The sequence below is a fragment of the Rutidosis leptorrhynchoides genome, chromosome 5, assembly GCF_046630445.1.
Source record: "Rutidosis leptorrhynchoides isolate AG116_Rl617_1_P2 chromosome 5, CSIRO_AGI_Rlap_v1, whole genome shotgun sequence".
NCBI classification, from domain to species: Eukaryota; Viridiplantae; Streptophyta; class Magnoliopsida; order Asterales; family Asteraceae; genus Rutidosis; species Rutidosis leptorrhynchoides.
The window spans coordinates 220,938,425-220,946,247 of NC_092337.1; positions in this window are offsets into that span (position 1 = coordinate 220,938,425).

The following is a 7,823-nucleotide window of genomic DNA, read 5'->3' on the forward strand; positions in this document are numbered from 1 at the left end:
TAGAATTAACCGTATTGGGTAGAAATGGGTTGGTGTTATCTGGCTTTACAACATCGTCTTTTATTTCCCTCTCTATAGGTGTTCTTGGTTATGTGACGGGTTAAAATTGGATGGTTAAAGGGTATGTTTAAATGGGTTGGTGTTATCGTCTAAGTCCTATACATTGGTGTTTTTTTGTAGGCGTCTGTTATATGCATAGGCTGAATGTTTGTTAATATTTGCACTACTGGTCATTCAGTACTTATATGTGCTACTGTCTGCATAGACTTTAGGATTGTTAATGACCATTCACAATTTCATTTTAAAGCTATTATCTGATACATATATATATATATATATATATATATATATATATATATATATATATATATATATATATATATATATATTATTTTACAGCTATTCTTTTTTTAATTTGTCATCTATTTTTGGGTATGTCTGTTGTTGAGCTCTGATTTTTAGATGGGATCTTTCTATTACAGTTTTAAATCTTTTCTCTGCATCAGTTATCTTATCTTATCTGAAGATTGACACCCTGTTACATGTCTGTGATTTGATTTCATTTTAGATATGTATGCTCCGTGCTATTTTGCATTTAGTATCATGTTAATTTTAAGTAAACACCCAAAAGTGTGGTTACTTAAAGATTGTAGACTAGGAATTTAGAATTAACATGTGATATAGCTTAAATATTTTAAGATAATCTTATATGTTTTGTTTAATCAAGTGAGGATTATGAGGATTAATTAGTTCAAGAATGTCTTCTTCGCATCCCTGTCTTTGGCTATGGCGATGAACGACGATTTAGCGATTTGGGTCGCTATGGTTGGCATACCTACCATCACATATTGTAAGTTTCCTGTGTTTTTTTTTTTTTTTGTGCTTAATTTGTTCTAAGTTTCATTGTTAAAGGTGAACTTGAGATTTGTCTTTTTTTTTTTGTCATCATAAAACTTAAAATGTGTTTTTTTTTTTTTTGCTTAGCCATTGCTTTTTGTGTTCAAGATTAACTTTTCATGATATTGATTTAGCATTTTGAATTGTGCATTGTGTGGATTTAGGTGGTTATTCATGTCAAATAAAAATAATGAGAAAAATTGAGTTTATTTGTTACTATATATATTTAGTAATTGATTGCTTTGTAAATTAGATTATGTTTCATTATTAGGTTGTATATACTGATTTTTTTGGTTTGTTGGTGTAGTAATGGTAAATACAGGTTTTTAGATACAGGTTTTTAAATGGTACGCCGTAATAGATTTCTTTTGTAGCTCATCTTCTAACCCTGTTGGGCTTAAGACGGCACAGTGAAGCATAAATACGTTGATTGATTAGAGATTTGGTCTAAAAATAGTGATAACCAACATTTTTAGTTTTTATTTGTCAACAGCATATCATGGAGTATGAAATGTACCGTTCATATTGATTATAAACGTTCCATATTAATTGATTTCGTTGCGAGGTTTTAACCTCTATATGAGACGTTTTTCAAAGACTGCTTTCGATTTTAAAACAAATCATAACCTTTATTTTTATCGATAAAGGTTTAAAAATTATTACGACGATTATCAAATAATGATAATCACAAATATAGCATTTTCACACGACCATTAGATAATGGTCTACAATAATATTACACAACAATATATGTCTTCGAATGCAGTTTTCAAACAATAATATACAAGCATGGACTCCAAATCTTGTCCTTAATTTAGTATGCAACAGCGGAGGCTCTTAACAATTACCTGAGAATAAACATGCTTAAAACGTCAACAAAAATATTGGTGAGTTATAGGTTTAACTTATATATTTATCAATCGTAATAATAGACCACAAGATTTCATATTTCCATTTTTCGTCAACATCATCCCATACATAGAGATAAAAATCATTCATATGGTGAACACCTGGTAACCGACATTAACAAGATGCATATAAGAATATCCCCATCATTCCGGGACATCCATCGGACATGATATAAATTTTGAAGTACTAAAGCATCCACTACAACGGATGGGGTTTGTTGGGCCCAATAGATCTATCTTTAGGATTCGCGTCAATTAGTAGACTGGTTTACTAATTCTTAGGTTACCAAGCAAAAAGGGGCATATTCGGCTTCGATCATTCAACCATAGAAAGTAGTTTCACGTATTTGTGTCTATTTTGTAAAACATTTATAAAATTGCACGTATTCTCATCCCAAAAATATTAGATTTTTAAAAATGGGACTATAACTCACTTTCACAGATTTTTACTTCGTCGGGAAGTAAGACTTGGCCACGGGTTGATTCACGAACCTATAACAAATGTATACATATATATCAAAGTATGATCGAAATATATTCACAACATTTTTTATTACGCTTTAACGATTTAAGTTTGTTAAGTTAGCAGTCCAACGTTAGTAATCTACAACTAGTTGTCCACAGTTAGATGTACAGAAATAAATCAATATATATTATCTCAAATCAATCCACGACCCAGTGTATACAAGTCTCAGGCTAGATCACAACTCAAAGTATATATATTATTTTGGAATCAACCTCAACCCTGTATAGCTAACTCAATCATTACTGCATATAGAGCGTCTATGGTTGTTCCGAAATATATATATAGGTGGGTCGATATGATATGTCAAAACATTGTATTCGTGTCTATGGTATCCCAAGATTACATAATATATGTTAGAATACATGTATAATACAATATAAGTTAGTTAAGTTATGATTTGTATAGATTTATTACAAATTTCACGTAGCTACAACAAGCAAAATTATCCAATCTTGTTTTACCCATAATTTCTTCGTTTTAAATCCGTTTTGAGTGATTCAAGTTGATATGGTTTCATAATGAACTAAAATTTATGAAACTAAACAGAAAAATTATAAGTTTATAGTCGGAAATATAGGTTACAAGTCATTTTTTAAAGAGGTATTCATTTCCATCGAAAGAACGACATCTTGATGACCATTTAGAAAAACATACTTCCACTTTGAGTTTAACCATTTTTTGGATATAGTTTCATGTTCATAAGAAAAATCATTTTTCCAGAAGAACAACTTTTAAATCAAAGTTTATCATAGTTTTTAATTATCAAACCCAAAACAGCCCGCGGTGTTACTATAACGGCGTATGTCCGGTTTTACAGTGTTTTTCGTGTTTCTAGGTTTTAAATCATTAAGTTAGCATATCATATAGATATAGAACATGTGTTTAGTTGATTTTAAAAGTCAAGTTATAAGGATTAACTTTATTTGTGAACAAGTTTAGAATTAACTAAACTATGTTCTAGTGATTACAAGTTTAAATATTCGAATATGATAGTTTTATATGTATGAATCGAATGATGTTATGAACATCATTACTACCTCAAGTTTAGTAGGTAAACCTACTAGAAGTGACAAAATTTGATCTATCTTCAAAGGATTCTTGGATGGCTTGAAAGTTCTTGAAGTAGAATCATGACACGAAAAAAAGTTCAAGTAAGATTTTCACTCGAAATAAGATTGTTATAGTTATAGAAATTGAATCAAAGTTTGAGTATGAGTATTACCTTGAATTAGAAAGATATCTTACTGTAAATAAGAAAGATTACTTGAGATTAGATGATCACTTGAAATGGATTTGCAAGATTGGAAGTAAGCTAGTAAACTTGAAAGTGTTCTTGGTGTGTTCTTGAGTTGTTGTTTTATATATTGATCTAGGTTAGGATTTATGAGCTAGATTTTGATGAAGATGATGAAGAACACTTAGAACAATGGAAGAACACTTGAGAGAGAGTTGTTTGAAGCATGAAAGTTGTGATCAAAATGTGTTTGTGTGTGTGCATTTTCACGTGAACTAGGGGTGTTCATAAAGGCTCCATTAGTTTGTAATTTTGTGTAATCATTCATGATAGTTGCCAAATGATGGTTCTCACATGTGTTGGTGACTCACAAGGGCTGCTAAGAGCTGAATTATTATGTGTATATACCAATAGTATATACATCTAGGAGCTGGGTATTGTACGAGTACGAATACGGGTGCATACGAGTAGGATTGTTGATGAAAATGAATGAGAATGCAATTGCAAGCATTTTTGTTAAATAGAAGTACTTTGATATGTGTCTTAAAGTCTTTCAAAAGTGTATGAATACATCTTAAAATACTACATGTATATACATTTTAACTGAGTCGTTAAGTCATCGTTAGTCGTTACATGTAAGTATTGTTTTGAAACCTTTAAGTTAATGATCACATTTAATATTGTTAACCCATTGTTTATTATATGCAATGAGATGGTAAATTATTACATTATCATGATATTATTATGTATGAATATATCTTAATATGATATATATATACATTAAAGTGTCGTTACAACGATAATCGTTACATATATGTCTCGTTTTGAAATCCTTAAGTTAGTAGTCTTGTTTTACATATGTAGTTCATTGTTAACATACTTAATGATATAAATAATTATCATTTTATCATGTTAAATATAGTGTAACAATATCTTAATATGATAAATATGTACTTATTAAGACATTGTCATAACGATAATCGTTATATATATCGTTTCGAGTTCCTTAATTCATTAGTCTCATTTTATGTATATAACTCATTTTTAATATACCTAGTGAGATACTTTCTTATCATAATATCATGTTAACTATATATATATATATATATATATATATATATATATATATATATATATATATATATATATATATATATATATAACATCATATAATTTTTACAAGTTTTAACGTTCGTGAATCGCCGGTCAACTTGGGTGGTCAATTGTCTACATGAAATTTATTTCAAATAATCAAGTCTTAACAAGTTTGATTGCTTAACATGTTGAAAACATTTAATCATGTAAATATACCAATTTCATTATATATATATATATATATATATATATATATATATATATATAAACATGGAAAAGTTCGGGTCACTACAGTACCTACCCGTTAAATAAATTTTGTCCCGAAATTTTAAGCTGTTGAAGGTGTTGACGAATCTTCTAGAAATAGGTACGGGTATTTCAGCTTCATTTGATCTTCATGCTCCCAGGTGAACTCGGGTCCCCTACGAGCATTCCATCGAACCTTGATGATCGGTATCTTATTTTGCTTGAGCCTTTTAACCTCACGATCCATTATCTCGACAGGTTCTTCAATGAATTGCAGTTTTTCGTTGATTTTAATATCTTCTAAAGGAATAGTGAGATCTTCTTTAGCTAAGCACTTCTTCAGATTCGAGACGTGAAAGGTATTATGTACATTAGAGAGTTGTTGAAGTAATTCAAGTCGGTAGGCTACTGGTCCGACACGATCTGAAATCTTGAATGGTCCAATGTATCTTGGATTTAGTTTCCCCCGTTTACCAAATTGAACAACGCCTTTCCAAGGCAAAACCTTAAGCATGACCATCTCTCCAATTTTAAATTCTATATCTTTCCTTTTAAGGTCCGCGTAGCTCTTTTGTCGACTCTGAGCGGTTTTCAACCGTTGTTGAATTTGGATGATTTTCTGGGTAGTTTCTTGGATTATCTCCGGACCTGTAATCTGTCTATCCCCCAATTTATTCCAACAAATCAGAGATCTGCACTTTCTACCATAAAGTGCTTCGAACGGTGCCATTTCGATAGTCGAGTGGTAACTGTTGTTGTACGAAAATTCTGCTAATGGTAGATGTCGATCCCAACTGTTTCCAAAATAAATAACACATGTTCGTAGCATGTCTTCAAGAGTCTGTATCGTCCTTTCACTCTGCCCATCGGTTTGTGGATGATAGGCAGTACTCATGTTTAGACGAGTTCCCAATACTTGCTGTAATGTCTGCCAAAACCTTGAAACAAATCTTTCATCTCTATCAGAGATAATAGAGATTGGTATTCCATGTCTAGAGACAACTTCCTTCAAGGATAATCTCGCCAACTTCTCCATTTTATCATCTTCTCTCATTGGCAGAAAGTGTGCAGACTTGGTGAGACGATCTACTATTACCCAAATAGTATCATAACCACTTGCAGTCCTTGGCAAACTAGTAATAAAATCCATGGTAATGTTTTTCCATTTATATTCCCTGATTTCAGGTTGTTGAAGTAGACCTGATGGTTTTTGATGTTCAGCTTTGACCTTAGAACACACATTCTCCCACATATCTAGCAATATCGGCTTTCATACCCGGCCACCAAAAGTGCTTCTTGAGATCTTTGTACATCTTTCCCGCTCCGGGATGTATTGAGTATCTGGTTTTATGTGCTTCCTTAAGTACCATTTCTCTCACTTTTCCAAACTTTGGTACCCAAATTCTTTCAGCCCTATACCGGGTTCTGTCTTCCCGAATATTAAGATGTTTCTCCGATCCTTTGGGTATTTCATTCTTCAAATTTCCCTCTTTTAAAACTCCCTGTTGCACCTCCTTTATTTGAGTAGTAAGGTTAGTATGAATAATTATATTCATAGCTTTTACTCGTATAGGTTCTCTATCCTTTCTGCTCAAGGCGTCGGCTACCACATTTGCCTTCCCTGGGTGGTAACAAATCTCAAAGTCGTAATCATTCAACAGTTCAATCCACCTACGCTGTCTCATGTTCAGTTGTTTCTGATTAAATATATGTTGGAGAATTTTATGGTCAGTATATATAATACTTTTAACCCCATATAAGTAGTGCCTCCGAGTCTTTAATGCAAAAACAACAACGCCCAATTTCAAATCGTGAGTCGTATAATTTTGCTCGTGAATCTTCAATTGTCTGGACGCATAAGCAATTACCTTCATTCGTTATAACAACCCTCACATTTCCGTTCTGAAGTGACTAAAATGCCCTTAAGCTTTCACCAGGATGTTTTGTATAATTGAGTTAGGGTTGTTATCCGTTCCTAATTAATGATCTTAATTAATACTTTAATTTATTAAATATTAAACCCAAACCCTAGAAACTATTCTTATTAATGTTATTATTATGATTAAATAAAAAGTATTTTAAATAAGATGTAACTTTTTAAAATATATATATATATATATATATATATATATATATATATATATATATATATATATATATATATATATATAAATGGCTAATGCCGATTTAAAAAAAAATATATATATAATAATATGTATATGGGTCGGTTTTTGTATATAAAAAAAATAGGAAACTAAACTTGATCATTTAGCAAATTCATCCTAGTTTAATCCTAAGTTTAGAATCCTAATTAACCTCAAACTATCCCATCCTAATCTCATCTAAATGCTTGATCATCAAGTAAACATAACTATAAAAGGCATCAAGTGTTTTCAATTTTTGCATCACAAAATTTACGCCAAAGAAAAACCCTCCAAATCCTTGCAACTAGTCAACATCCTGCAGCTATTTTTCCTCTATTTTTGTCGACTAAACACGGCCCTTTTTCCCTCCCTTCTGGTCGACACATCAACCCTCTCCCTAACTCCAGCCTGCAATCGAAATTCAATCTATCCAAATCACCACCATACGCCACCCCCTGCTGCTGTAAGTCAGTCAATCATCACCACCTTTACAGCCCTTCAACCTAATTGTTTACTTCTATAAACTCGACACCCAAACAACCCTTTTATCTCATGTCTTGCTGCAAATTTTTCATAATCACAACAGCCCTATTCGCCATCTGTTTAAGCTTTGTTACTGAAAGAATTTTTTCTGTTTCTGCGAGCCAAAATAGCCCCATAATCGACTGGTTTTTGCTGCTTCGGGTCGTGATCAAGAAGACCAAAGAATTATCTTTTGTTGCTGCATTTTTTTGGTTATTATTGCTGCTGCTTCTGCGTATTTAAAATAGTCC